Source organism: Quercus robur, chromosome 5 (assembly GCF_932294415.1).
Source record: "Quercus robur chromosome 5, dhQueRobu3.1, whole genome shotgun sequence".
NCBI classification, from domain to species: domain Eukaryota; kingdom Viridiplantae; phylum Streptophyta; class Magnoliopsida; order Fagales; family Fagaceae; genus Quercus; species Quercus robur.
This window is the reverse complement of record NC_065538.1, coordinates 34,966,372-34,980,484: the sequence shown is the minus strand read 5'-3', so window position 1 is coordinate 34,980,484 and position 14,113 is coordinate 34,966,372.

The following is a 14,113-nucleotide window of genomic DNA, read 5'->3' as shown; positions in this document are numbered from 1 at the left end:
ATGGAGGGGGACGTGCTCGCCATCGTCATCAAGGAGCCAAGTGACCCTTTTACCTTCATCATGCTTGTTGTGGGACAACTTAATAATTGGACTTGGATTGGGTTTTCTAAGAGTGGGGAAAAGAAATTTTGTATTGCAAGTCCCGATGTACTTTTTAACATTTTCAATAAGATAAATTCTGATTTGGCTCATTAAGATGTGTCCCATAATATTGAAATTCTGCACTTAAATGATTCAATTGAACTTGAAAAAGAAATTAATAAGCAATTGGAAAAGAAAATTGAACCTATGGAACCAACTTTTGAAACTCTTAATTTGGGCAATAATTAGAATCCACGCTTAATTAAAATTGGTTTAACCCTAAATAAAGAAGAAAGAAAAGATCTTAAGGAGCTTCTCACATAATTTTAGGAAGTGTTTGCATGGTCCTATAAAGATATGCCTAGAATTGATCCCGAGATAGCCCAACATCACATTGATACCCATGCCCACACGGTACTCATTAAGAAAAAATTAAGGCGCATAAAAACCAAAAGGCTCTTAAATATCAAGGAAGAGGTCACAAAATAGTTGAAAGTAGGGTTCATTAAACCAGTGCACCAAGCCGAGTGGATAGCCAATGTTGCACCCGTACCAAAGAAGGATGGAAAGGTAAGGATGTGTGTGGATTTTAGGGATTTGAATAAGGCTTACCTTAAATATGATTTCCTTCTTCCCTAAATAGATGTCCTAGTGGATAATTTGGCTGGTAGTGCCTTGCTGGTAATGCCTCGTTGTCTTTTATGGATGGTTTCTCAAGATATAACCAAATCAAGATGGCTCCTAAGGACATGACTAAAACCACTTTCATCATGGAATGGGGGATATATTGCTAAATAGTAATGCCATCTGGGCTCAAGAATGTAGGTGCAACTTATCAAAGGATGGCCACAACTTTGTTACATGACATGATGCATAATGAGGTTGAGGTGTATATCGATGACATGATTGTAAAATCCAATGATAGAGGAGGTCACATCATTAACTTAAGAAATTTTTTTGAAAGGTTCAAGGAGTATAGATTGAGGTTGAATCCCCAAAAGTGTTCCTTTAGAGTAACAGCTAGGAAGTTGCTAGGCTTCCAAGTAAGTGATAGAGGGATAGAAGTAGAACCATCCAAGATTAAAGCCATATTAGAGATGCCTTCAACCAAGAATGACAAGGAAAAAAAGGATTCCTAGGTCGACTACAATATATCAGTCAATTCATTGCCAAGCTCACCTCCACATGTGAGCCTATCTTCAAACTCCTAAGGAAGAATGAACCCCACACATGGAATGATGAATGTCCAAATGCCTTTGAACCTATCAAGGAATACCTCCTCCATCCACCTATCTCGGTACCTCCACAATGAGGAAAGCCTTTACTACTATACCTTTCCACCATAGGAGATGCGGTTAGGACCATGCTTGCACAAAAAGATGACGATAAGAATGAGAGGGCAGTTTACTATTTGAGCAAAAGATTCCATGATGATGAGACTAGGTACACCCCTATAGAGAAGTCATGCTTCGCACTTATGTGGGCCGTGCATAAATTGAGACACGTCATCCTACCGTTCCAAATATGGGTAGTAGCAAGGATGGATCCCTTAAAGTATCTATTTGAGAAACCCACTTTGAGTGGAAGACTATTGAAGTGGTTGATCCTATTAACATAATTCGATTTGAAGTATGTGGCAAGGAAAACCATTAAAGGGAGCATCGTATTAGATTTCTGTGCCAAGAACCCTGTGAAGCGGGGGATGGTAGAGAAGATTTTCCAAATGAAGATATTTTGGACATTGAGCTAAGGGCATGGAAGATGTATTTCTATGGAGCTGTAAACCAATATGGGAATGGGATAGGAGTACTTTTGATCACCCCCGATGGATCCTATGTGCCTTTGGCTGTCAAATTGAACTTTGAGGCAACCAATAACATGGCAGAATATAAGGCTTGTATCGCAAGAATGAAGGCTTTCCGAAAGTTAGGGGTAAAAGAGGCAGAGGTGTTTAGAGATTCGACCTTGGTTATAGCTCAAGCCCAAAAGTTGTGGAAGGTAAAGGAAGAACATTTGAAACCTTATCAGCAATATCTAGAGGATTTGACCAAAACTTTTGACAAAATTGAATACACGATCATCCCTAAAGCTCATAATCAGTTTGCAGACTCCTTAGCTACTTTGGCATCCTTGGTTGAAATACCCAAAGTAGTTTGGACATGACCCTTAGAGATTGACCAAAGTTACGGGATGGTTCACAAAGAGAAGGCCTAAGCTTTAGTCTTAGTCATAGAAAAGGAAAGGGTTCCTCGGAATTATGACATCATGAAATTCTTTGAGTTGGGGCTATATCCGGATGGTGCCGACAAGAGAGAGCATTGTTCGATTAGGATGATGGAAATGTAATACATCCTGTGTGAAGGACAGCTCTATAGGAGGTTTTATGATGGTATACACCTCTGTTGCCTAAAGAAAGAAGAAGCGGAAAGAATTATGGAGGAAGTTCATCAAGGGATTTGTGGTCCTCATATGAATGGAAGAATGTTAGCCAAGAAGATTCTAAGGATAGGGTACTATTGGAGCACAATGGAAACCGATTGTGTGGACTTTGTGAAGAGTTGCCATGGCTGCCAAATGCATGCAAACTTGAACCATATGCCACCTAGTGAATTGTATAGCATGACCTATCCTTGGCCTTTCTCAGTTTAGGGCATAAATGTGATTGGAAGAATAGCCCTTAAACTTCAAGTGGACACGAGTACATCGTAGTGGCAATTGACTACTTCACCAAAGGGTGGAGGCGGCCTCCTACTCCGTGTTGAAAGCCAATCACATGGCTCGGTTCATAGAGAATAACATCATCTATCGATATGGCGTACCCCAAGAGATCATCTCAGATAATGGATCCCACTTTGTGGGGGAGGGTCGAAGGATTATGGAGTCGTACAACATTGAGCATCACAAGTCTTCACCATACCGATTGCAGACTAATGGGGCCATAGAAATAGCCAATAAGAACATCAAGAAGCCAAATGGTAGTGACATATAAAAATTGGGCCGAGAAACTTCCATTTTCTTTATGGGGTTACAGAACTTCTATCTGTGCATCAAACATGGCAACACCTTACTCTTTGGTGTATGGTAGTGAAGCGGTGCTTCCAATTAAGGTGGACATACAATCTTTGAGAGTGCTAATAGAAACCAAGGTTTTAAAAGAAGATTGGGTGAAGGCAAGATATGAACAATTGGTCTTGATAGATGAGAAGAGAGTTAGGGTACAATACCATGCACAAGGATATGAAAAGAGGATTGCTAGAGTGTTCAATAAAAAAGTGAAACCTAGAAGCCTTAAGGAAGGGGACTTGGTCCTAAAAGTACTTAGAGATGAAACTTTAGATCCAAGAGGAATGATGAAGCCAAGATGGTCTAGGCATTTCATTATCAAGAACATCATGTCAGGGGGTGCTACAAGGATTACAGATTTGGATGGGGAAGAGATGCTTCGCCCAATCAACATGGATAGACTCTGGAGATACAATGTTTAAAAAGAAAAGAAAAAAACCTGCTAGGTTGAAAACCCGAAAGGGCGGCCTAGGAAAAAGTTAAGGTGAAAAGACCCTGCTGTGTTACGGACATATTTTATGTAAACTGGCTAATCATTTGACAAAATGCACTTTACTTGTAATTGGGTAGATCTAGGATGGGTTTAGTACTTCAAGACACAAGTGTTCAAGTTAAGTATTGAAACCATGCAAATCTAACCAAGAAACAAGTGAAGGAAGTGTTGTTCATTAGAGCTCAACAGGAGTCTCGACAGAATCCTTTCTATCGAGATTTAATGTTGAAGCTTGACACAAGCTGTATCTATCGAGAATACGAAATCAGACTTTTCAGATCTAATTACACATATATTTTTATGTATTTGTGTAGGGTTTATTTTCTTACAACCCTATATATATATATATATATATATATAAGGATTATTTTAAGGGCTATCATAAGATGATGCAAAAATAATACATGCAGAAAGTTCCCTAGTTCATCATTCTCTTTAAAGAAGCTACTGCGTCTTTACACTAAGGGTTTTGTGACCAAGGAGCTTCCTGATCTTCATTGTTGATGAATTGAAGAACTTTGCAGCCAACAATCTTCTTCAAGTTGGTGAGTTAGTCACGTATTGGGATCCGTGCATCATTGGTTAGTCACGTACTAGGATTCGTGCATTGAACGGAAAGATTGCTGCTACAATATAAGTCCAATTGGGTATTGGGGTGAGGGTTCAACTGTAGGTTGGTATTTCGGGACAGGCCAAAGGGTTTGGTAAGATTCATTATACTTGTAACCGCCTATGATTGATAATAGTGGATTCTTGGGAGTGGTAACCTTAAAATCACCTAGTGGGGTTTTGCCTTGATGGTTTTCCCCATTCGTAATCAAATCAGCTGTGCCAAATTTATTTTCCGCTGCATTTAGATAATTTGGTGATTTGTTTGTGCTGCCACGCTATTGCATGTAATTTGATCTAATTAATTAACTTGGGTAATTAATTAATCTACAAGGGGTCAATTCATTTTGACCCAACAAGTGGTATTAGAGTAGGCACACTCTGATTAGGTTTAATCTTTGTTGTGTGATCCATTGACCCCTGTTATCATGGCTACAAGCGGCATGAAAAGATCTTTTATTTCAAATACATCTTGCTTTTCTAATCTCTATTTGATTGAGTGTTTTAGAAAATGTAAGTCTAAAAGTTATTTGAAAGCTATGTTGATGATTGTTGAAAAAGGTCTTAGTGTGACAAAGAAGAGACTAGATTGTCTCAAAATGAAAATGTGAAAAGGAGTTCATCTAAGAAGGGTGAAAATTAAAGGTTTTGCCCATAAATGGTAGCTAAGAGAGAAAACCATTCCTACTGATTTGTCAAGCAAGCGTGAAGTGTGCTTTATGATGAAGTCAGCATTTAAAGTAATGGACACATGTTTGTGGTACCTTGACAGTGGATGCTCGAGACACATGACTAAAGACTATTCTCTCTTTAAGGTTTTTGAGTCTAAGAAAGGTGGAAATGTCACTTTCAGTGGTGGGAGATTATCAAAAATAAAAGGAAAGGGAACCATCTCTCTACCTATACGGTTGAACTCCTCGTAGTCCAACTCCTCACATTGGAAATGAATGAGGTTAGAAGGAAAGCATAAGAAGCATGTAGAGAATACAATAAAATGCATTGAATTTCAAACTCACATAATCAGAAGATAGCCCCTTGAGGTGCGCCTTCACTGCAATAGAGTCTCTAAGACATAGGTTCATCCCTTGAACAATAAGACTGTATCGAACAGCCCAGCGCTAAAAATAAAAGGGAGACATGAATATAGTTTGCAAGTATACAGTGTACAAGTGAATACAGTTTGTAAGAGTTCAATGTATAAGATAAACATAATTTACAAGAATGGTAGTTTGCAAGATGAAATTAATACAGTTTGCAAGATGATAGTTTGCAAGACAAGAATGTATGAAGACAATTTGCAGGAACATAAGTTACATTTTTCTTTAGCATGTACAAGAGTTACAAAAGAAAAGAGAAAGAAACTAACCTCCAGAAGCTTCTAAGGCCCCACCAACTAGTGTAGGGTTCCTAGTTGAGTGTATCTTGGAATGAGTACAGATACACAAGACATGCCTACCCCCAGTTAGCTCCCCCAGCATCCCCGAAGTCATAGAAGAGGGCCAACCACCTTAAGGATACTGTCTTCCCTCCATTGGCAAAGACATTTACCCCCAGAATGTATAGCAAGAATGCCTTGGCCATCCGGGCATAGTCCTTAACCGTCTCCTATGGAAGAGGCCGGTAATCCACCTCAATGTTGTAGTAGCGGATCGTATCTGTGGAGTACCTCCTCCCGAGCAAGTCAATCGCTAACTGAGTGCCTGACTCACCCTTCAAGTTTATAATGGCATCGTCACACCTAAGGCCGGTCATGTGGTGAAAATCACGGGGAGTCACAGTCATCTCCCTCTCAGCAATATAGAAGGTGTGGATAGTGTCCCACCATCTCTCAGCAAGATATTGTTCCAAGATGGTGCTTGCCAACCTCTCTAGCAAGAGACGAATAATGGGCTTGAAGCCTGCAGCACGAATATGAGCCTTTGTCACCTCGGTGAGGTCCCCATAGCACTCAGCCACGTGGTTAATGCTACCCTTGCTGGAGTACAGGGACATGGCCTACAAAGAGGAGTATGGTGATGTTAGATTCACAATTTGGATCGAGAAACAACGAAAAGAGAGCTTTAGATTACTAATGAGATGCAAAGTAGTGTTAGAACCACATTTAGATGCATAAATAATGAAGGGAAGTGTTAAATTTGAAATTGAGTGAGAAATAGATTAAAACAAAGTCCAAAACGGTCAAGATAGGGTTTTTGCCTGGCAGTGTGCATAGGTGAGCCCAAGTCTGTGTATGCAGACACAAAGCACGTGTATGCAGGTTGAAGCCCACGTACGCATACTTTCAAGAACATGCCTGCATACACATGAAGAGAGGTTGCATATGCATGAACAAAAGCTGTGCACGCAAGCTTGGGTCCTTGTTCACATGAACCCACATAGAGAAGTGTTCTTCAACATTTTCAAGCATATCTCAACCAAAACTCATCCTAAACATGTTCCTACCCCTCCTAAGGTGTTAGATTTTCATCTAAACCCATCCCACAACAAAACCTAAGCATTTATAGGTCCAAAAATAGATTAAAACAAAAGATCAAAGGAAAACACAAAAATGAGAAAAAAAGAAAAGAAAAACTCACCAATCTAGCTTGTCCATTTGCCGAAGATCTTCCAACTGGTATGTCAGTGGAGGCGATTCCATCAGCCTTACTGCTCCACTCCAACTAGTGAGGTTGAAAGCATCGCTTGAAAGCACATATGAGGTTTTCTTGGACTTGAGTGCCATGGAAGAGATAAGGAAGTTTAGGGAGGGAGAGAGTTTCAGAGAGAATGAGAGAAGAAAAGTCAAATTGTGCAAGGTAAAGAGAAAGGACAGAAGCTTTTGTAGAGAGAAAAAAAGAAGTTGAATAGTTAGAGAGAATTTGAAGAGGTGAGGAAGATGAAGAGAAGGAAAAAAAACGGTTGGTAACCATTGAGGGAAAATGAAGGGGCGAGAACACACCTGGTGACTAAACTACAAATAGGTTAGGACACCACTAAACTACGTGTAGTTTAGCAAAAACAAATCCCTCAACATCCCCAGAGGGGTCCTAGAAGGTAGGAAGTGCTAAAGAAAATTCAAGAGAATGTCAAAATGAACAAAATGCCCCTAGTTGGGTAAAAGACACAAAGACCACACAAGCATCCATAGTGGATTAAAAGCATCAAGAGCATCCTTCAGTGGACCATAACTCACCAAAAGAACTCCCTCGTGAGTTCAAATTTTCAAAAAAAATCCTTGGTAAAGTACAATATCATGAAGGGATTCCCCCATGGGTCCACGGCACAATGACAACCCCTTCGTGAGTTGTGAAGAAGGTAATCCCCATGGAGTTGATGAAACCCCCTAAAGGGTAGAGTCAACACAAGTTCCCCAATGAGCCATGAAGAAAAAGAAAATCTTCCCCAATTGATCACATATCTTAAAAGACTTCCCCATCGGTTAGAATCACCACCGAACTTCTCAACAAATTTTTTTTTTTTCCAATGCCTCCCTTGAAAGTCACTAAAGCTTCAAGAAGATCACACCCCCCAGTGAGTTCCTCCATTATCATCCCAGTGGATCATTCACCCAAGACTCCCTTGTGGGTCAAGATAAACCGAACTTGTGCACATATCCTGCGAAAATTGAACATGCAGGCACATCATACATATATCCCGAGGGAATTGAATATGTAGGCACGGTAGAAGAGCTAGAGATAAAGATAAAGACCAAGGTCATCCTGAGGCAAGAGCCTCACCAGAATAGGTAGAGATAGAGATGGAGATGATAAGAGATGCAAGCCACCTGGGGAAGTTTAAGGCAAGAACCCCAGATGGATACCACAGATTCATATCCTTTTAATCTCGTAAGAGAACCCTTGTTTGTTTAAGCTCGTAAAAGCATCTTTATTAGTTGTCTTTTTTAAGTTACTCTAGGATAGTGAGTCACTCGCCTTTTGCTTGTAATTGGCAAAACAGGTTCTAGGATAGTAAACCTGTCGTTGCTCCTTTCTCAAGCAACAAAGGTGGGAATTTAGACATACGAATCCCATGTGACTCTACGGAGTTGCATCCCGCCCTATGTTTGTGAGTTATTTTTCGTGTGTGTGGGTTGGGCTCGAGCTGTACGTCAAAACAAAATGTTTTCCCTCTTATTCTTTTGATTCCATTAGTGCAGATCACGAATCAAAAGAGGGGCATTTGTAGACATTGCATTTTGTACCCATTAAAACTTAAGCCCCCATTCCCTAATTATGCCGAAATTCTAAGACCCAAGTTGGTTTAGGAAAATATAACTTGAGAGGTGTTAAAATGGAAAATATAACATTTTAATGAGCAAAAAAAAATCTATTTTTGGAAAATAAAGGCCAAAAGAAACTCTCGGCCTGTGTACGCAGGCATGAACCTGCGTACCTGTGAACACAAGTAAGGTTTTAGAAATATATGAAAGGCAATTTTTCTACATTTAAGATTGAGGTTTGGAACAAAACCCACATCATCTAGGAGCCGTTCCAAAACCCCATTTTCACAATATAAATAGCCATACATGGCACCTTTTCAAAACATATAGAAATCCCACTGGAAAACACTAAGATTCACTAGAAATAGTGAATCAAAGAGAGAATTTTTCACAAAACATCCTTAGGTCCATTTTATTTGATTAAGTCCTGTTTTAGCCTAGATCTTTGAGTTTAAGATTATTAATCACATTTTTACTGATTTGTGAATAGATTTGACTAAGGGGAATGGTCAAAAATCAAGCCTAGGAGCTTTTGCATTAAAGTATTCATTTCAAACTATTTCTTTTATTTTCTTTCGTTTAATTCTCTCTCTCTCTTCTTTTTTTGTTTTTTTTTTTTTGTTTTTTTTTTTGTTTCTTTACTTGTTTTATATGTTTGTATGTCATAAAAGCATGTTAGGTTGTTAGATTTAAGCTTTCAAGTGTTTTTCTACATTTCTGTTTCTGGGTTAGGGTTTAGGGTTTGTCTGTGTGCACGTGTTTCTTGCATGTGTACGTAGGCTTGAAGTACGTGTACGCATACAGCTGGCCTGCATACGTAGGCCTATGTTTGTGTATGCATACTTATGGCTATAAACCCTAATTTTAAGTTTTCTATTTTTTTTTCTTTCATTTACTTTACATCATATACCTCTGCTTTAACCTTCTTGTATGCTTTTGAGTTTTCTATCTCTTTGTGCACACGTTTGTTTGTCATTGTATGCTAGATTAGGGTTTTCTCTTAAACGTTCTTGCTTTGATGCTATGCCATTCATCCACATGTTCATGCATGATGCCATAGGTGTTGAGTTGCTGTAAGGTAAGTCATATATTCACAATGTACATGCATGGTCTTGTTTAGGTTGAATGATGCTATGGACACAATGAGGAGTCGCAGCCTAGTTTTTGCAATGGTTTAGGAACCATATATATAGCGTCCTATCGAGGAAGGACCTTCTGATCTTACTACCAAAGATATGGGTTCGGAGTTAAGGTATGGCCATGGGTAGATGTTAGGCACCCAAAACCGCCCAACCCCAAGGTTGGCTTCCCTTCATTGTATCTTATGTCTTAAACCTATTACAGGCATACTCAACATTGTATCAATCCTCCCTAACCATACTTCTATCATGGCATATCATTACAAACCCTAACATACATCTAGCATACATGCCAAACCAACCTAGCATTCATAACATGGTATAACATCATCCTAGCATGTTACTATCATCATATCTCGTCCAAGGCAAAAGCATGTGAACATTAAATCAAGGTAGAAACAAGAAAAACAAATCATGTTATCACCCACAGTGTTTAAGAACACAAGTGTATTATCAAACCTAAACCAAACCATGCATGAACATTGTGAATGCATGACTTACCTTTACTTACCTTGCAGCAACTCAGCACCTATGGCATTATGCATGAACATGTGAATGGATGACACAGTATTTAACAAAGAAATGAGAACAAACCCTAATATAAGCATGTGAAGGAAAACACATAAACAACATGTGAAACAAAGACTTAAAACCACGAAAACAAGAAAAATGATCTAAAATAGAAGTATACATGTGAAAGCAAAAGAAAAAATAAAAGAAAACAAAATTAGGGTTTCAGGGTTGTTTCATGCGTACGCATGAACAACCCTGTGTAAGCATAATCAAGCCTGCACACGCAGCCTTAATCATGCACATGTGTGTTTCTGCCCAGATACCCTAAAAACACAACAAACAAAGCAAGGTTCAAAACACGATTTCTAGCAACCTAACATGCTTAAAACATGAGGAAAATTCAAACCTAGTCTAAACAAGCATATTATAAATATAAACAAGGCAAAGAAATAGATTAAAACATAAACTAAAAGATAGAAATAAAAGAAAAGTTTAAAAATGAATACCTCAAAGAAAAAGCTCCTAGGCTTTATTTTTTATTGTCCCCCTAAGTCAAATCTATCACAAACCAATAAGAATGCGATTAGTAATCTTAAAATTCAAGGATCAAGGCCAAAAAAGGCCCTAATCAAATAAAATTGACTTGTGTATGTTTTGTGAAAAAACTCCCTCTTTGATTCACAATTTCTTGTAAATCTTAGTGTTTTCCTGTGGGATTTCTGTGTCTTTTTTAAATGTACCATGTATGGCTATTTATATTGTGAAAATGGGGTTTTGAAACAGCTCCCAGACGATGTGGGATTCATTCCAAACCTCAATCTTTAATGCATAAAATTTGCCTTTCTAGTGCTCTTGAAACCCTACTTGCATGCACAGTACGCTACCTTCTAGGCTGTGTACGTAGGTTCATGCCTACATACGCAAGCTTAGGTTTCTTTTGGCCTTTATTTTTAAAAATAGATTTTTAGCTCATTAAAAATTTATATTTTCCATTTTAACGTCTCTCAAGTTAATTTGTAATTTGATTGGACCCTAAACCAACCTTGAGTCTTAGAATTTCAGCATCATTGGGGAATGGGGGCCCAAGTCATAAGGGGTACAAAATGCGGTGTCTACAGATGTCTCTCTTTTAATTTGTGAGTTTCTTTCACATAATCAAAAGAATAAGAGATAAAACATTTTATTTCAATGTACGACTCGGGCCCAACCCATGCACATAGCACACAACACATATGCATGGGGTAGGTGTGACTTTGTAGAGTCACATGGAATTTCTATGTCTAAATTCCCACCTTTATTGCTCGTGAAACGAGTAATGACATGTTCACTATCCCAGAACCTGTTTTGCCAATTGCAAGCAAAAGGCAAGTGACTCACTATCCTAGAGTCACTGTGCCTACGTGTTCAATGTCCCTGAGATATGTACACAAGTTCTGTCAATTTTGACCCATAGGGGGATCTCACTGGGGAGTATGATCTTCTTGAACTTTTGGTGATCCTCGGGGGAGTCTCCTAACTGGGGAAGAGGAACTTGCTAAGAAGTTTGGTGATTATAACCTACGAGGAAGTCTTTGAAGATGTGTGATCCACTTGGGAAGATTTTCTTTCTTTCTTCACGGCTCACTAGGGAACCAGTGTTAACTCTACCTACGAGGGAGTTTCATCAACTTCATGGGAATTATCTTCATCATAACTCACGAGGGGGTTGCCATTATGCTTTGGACCCAGAGGGGAGTCCTTTCATGATATTGTATCTTACTAGGGATTTATTTGAAAATTTGAACTCATGAGGGAGTTCTATTGGTGGCTTACGGTCCATTGAAGGATGCTCTTGATGCTTTCAATCTATTGTGGATGCTTGTGCGGTCGTTATGTCTCTTACCTGATTAAGGGTATTTTGGTCATTTCAATGTGTTCTTGGATTTCTCTTTTGCACATCCTACCTTTTGGGAATCCGTTAGAGATTTTGAGGATTTTTATTTTTTGCTAAACTAGGGGCATTCTTGTCACTTCTGGGTGTATTCTTGAATTTTCCTTTGCATTTCTAGCCTTCTAGAGACTCCATGGGGATATATAATTTTTTTTTTTTTGCTAAACTACACGTAGTTTAATGGTGGCCTAAACTACATGTAATTTAGACACCAAGTGTTCCCGCCTCTTCATTTTTCCCCAACGGTTACCAATCGTTTCTTTTTTTTTTCTTCGTCTTCCTCACCTCTTCATATTATCTCTACTCATCAACTTTTCTCTTCTTTCTCTACAAAGCTTTTGGCCTCTCTCTCTTTTTCACCATTTGATCCTTCCCTCTCACATTCTCTCTGAAACTCTTTCCCTCCCCATATTTTCTCATCTTCTCCATGGCACCCAAGTCTAAGAAAACCTTCTACATTCTCTCAAGCGATGCCTTTAATCTCATTCATTGGAGCAGGGTAGTGAGGCTGCTGGAACCCCTTTCATTGACATACCAACTGGAGGATCATGTTTGGGTTTTGTTATGGGATGGGTTTAGATGAAAACCTGACACCTTAGGAAAGGTAGGAACATGTTTAGGATGAATTTTGGTTGAGATATGCTTAAAACTATCGAAGAACACCTCTCTGCATTGGTTTATGCGTACGAGGACTTGAGCCTGTGTACGCGGCCTATATTCATGCGTACACAGCCTCTCTTCCTATGTACGCGGGATTGACCTTGAGAGTTTGTGTACGTGGGCTTCAACCAGCATACGCATGCTTAGTGTCTGCATACACAGGCTTGGGCTCATGTATGCACACCACTAGGTAGAAACCCTGTTTTGACAATTTTGAACTCCCTTTCATCTATTTTCCATCCAATTGCAAATTTAACACTTCTCTTCATTATTTATGCATCTGAAATGTGATTCTAACACCATTTTGCTCCTCGGAAATCTCAAAATCTCTTTTCATTGTTCCTTGATCCAAATTGTGAATCTGACATCACCCTACTCCTTTTTGCAGGATATGTCCCCGTATTTTGGTAGGAGAAGTACTAACAAGGTGGCAGAGTGGTATAGGGAACTTACTAAGGCGACGAAGGCTCACATTCGTGCTTCGAGCTTTGAGCCCATCTACTGGAAAGGTCGATGAGCACCATCTTGGTGCAATGTCTTGTCGAGAGGTGATGGGACACTGCCCACACCTTCCATATAGCTTAAAGGGAGATGACTGTTGTTGGGAAATTTAGACCTCGATTGATAGAATTAACAAGTTTTAAACCCATTTTGTTAATTAGATTTATTATGAATAAAACTTGTTAAAACAAACAAACATCAATATCATGTCAAAATCATGTAGTAGAAAAAATAAATAAGACAAGATATGATAACCTAGGAAAACCAATGAAACAAACTAGTTTCATAGTAAAAAACTCGGGGGCAAACCTTTCCGACAAGCAATCCACTATAGTAAAGAGAAGTTTCAGACCTAGTACAAACCCTTTGTCCCTAAACTTTACAATCCTCGTAGATGAACTTACAGTAGAAACCTTCTATCGCTTCAAAACCTCTGAACTCTTTAATATATGAACACCACCCTTTTTGCACGGATCTTAGTACGTGACTAACCAATGATGCATGGCTCCTAGTACGTGACTTACTCACCAACTTGAAGAAGATGTTGGTTGCAAAGTTTTTCACTTCATCAACAATGAAGATCAAGAAGCACTTGGTTACAAAACCCTAAGGCGCAAAAGACGCAATAGCTTCTTTCAGAGAGAATAAGGCATCGGTCACTTTTTACATGTGTTCTCCTTATATTCTCATATGTGACAACCTCTAAAATAAGCCTTATATATGTCTAGGGTTGTGAGAAAAGAAACCCTACTCAAATACATAAGCATAGGCCGAAAATCAGATCTGGAAATCTGAATTTCGTAATTCTCAATAGATACCTCAATAGATAGTAACTGTCGAGCCTCATTAAACCTCGATAGGTAGCTATCTGTCGAGCAGCTGTCAAACTTTAATGAATCAACACTTCTTCACTTGTTTCTTGGATA